Raw genomic sequence first — 1,823 nt, forward strand, 5'->3', positions numbered from 1 at the left:
ACGGTCAGACGCACGAACCGTGGATCGAACAACGGTCCGTGCTGGTTGATCATAGTTCGTGTCAGATACTGGGTAAATGAGTCTTGATACACGGACACAGACCACGGACCGTGGTCTGACCTACGGACCGTGGGTCGAGACTTAGCCGATTTTTCTGAGCTTGGCTAGGGAGGGGTTGCAGTGGTGAACCACGGACCACCAGCACGGGCCGTGGTCTGACCTACTGTTTGTAGATGGCAACCGTGGGTTGCACCTGTAACTTCTCAAAATCTACATTTTTGGTCTGTTTCGGATACGAGGTGCTACATTATCTCCACCTTGAGACTATTCGTCCTCGAATTAAGACTAAACTAGCTAAAATGGAGGGAGAGGGTTGCAATCCCTACCACTAAACACTGAGAACTAAATTTCTTATTGAACTAAGTTCCAAGAACATGCAAATACGCTGAAAATGCAAGTAGAAACTGAAGGAACATGATACTAAGACTGAATCTGCGCATGAATGACTGAAAATTTGAAGAGGAACTACTACCTCAAGCTGGAATGGAATCGGAAGAAAAGAGGTGAGGATATTTGGCTTTCATGGACGCTTCTGCTTCCCAAGTAGCTCCCTCTACGGACTGACTCCTCCACAAAACCATGACTGAAGCGACTTCTTTGTTTCTCAACCTTCTAACTTGACGATCGAGAATCTCAACGGGTACATCCTCATAAGAAAGGCTATCTTTTACAGCCACAATCTCTAATGGCACTACGGATGCTGGATCACCCACACACTTCTTCAAAAGTGAAATGTGAAAGACTGGATGCACTGCTGCTAAATCTGCTAGCAACTCTAACTCATAAGCTACTCTACCAATCCTTTTCAAGATCCGGTACGGGCCTACATACCTGGGACTGAGCTTCCCTTTCTTGCCAAATCTTATCACCCCCTTCATAGGTGACACTTTCAAGAAAACCAATCATCAACTTGGAACTCTAGTTCCCTTCTTCTCACATCTGCATAAGACTTTTGGCGACTCTGTGCAATCTTAAGTCTATCTCTAATGAGTTGCACTTTCTCCATCGCATAAAGGACTGAATCTGGTCCTACCAAGGCTCTTTCACTTCCTTCAAACCAACCAACTGGATATCTACATCTACACCCATACAATGCCTCATAAGAGGTCATCTGAATGTTGGAATGGTAACTATTGTTGTAGGCGAACTCAATGAGAGGAAGGTGATCATCCCAACTACCCTTGAAGTCGATCACACAAGCTCTCAACATGTCCTCTAAGGTCTGAATGGTACACTATGCCTAACCATCCATCTGTGGATAAATGGTGTGCTAAGGTTAACCTGAGTACCAAGACCCCATCTGAAATGACTTCCAGAAATGAGAGGTAAATAGAGGACCATTAATCTAAAGCTTGACGTAATCCTCCGCCGAATCTGTAGTATTGACCGCCAAAAAGCAAAAAGAGTTAGTAACCCTATCAACAATCACCCAAATAGAGTCATGTTGTCTGTGAGTACGAGGTAAAACTGTGATGAAGTCCATGTTGATCACTTCCCACTTCCAAAGTAGGAATATCAATATCTTGAGTCATACCTCCTGGTTTCTGATGTTCTACCTTGACTTGCTGGCAATTGGGCACTTAGCCACAAAGTCTGCTATATCTCCTTTCATACCATTCCACCAATAGACTTTTCGCATATCGCGGTACATCTTAGTGACGCCTGGATGGATAGAATATCTAGAGTTATGGGCCTCTGCAAAAATATGTTGTCTCAACTTGCCTACATTAGGAACACATAATCGACCCTGATAGTGAAGCACA

Source organism: Solanum tuberosum, unplaced genomic scaffold, assembly GCF_000226075.1.
Source record: "Solanum tuberosum cultivar DM 1-3 516 R44 unplaced genomic scaffold, SolTub_3.0 scf00362, whole genome shotgun sequence".
Lineage (NCBI taxonomy): Eukaryota > Viridiplantae > Streptophyta > Magnoliopsida > Solanales > Solanaceae > Solanum > Solanum tuberosum.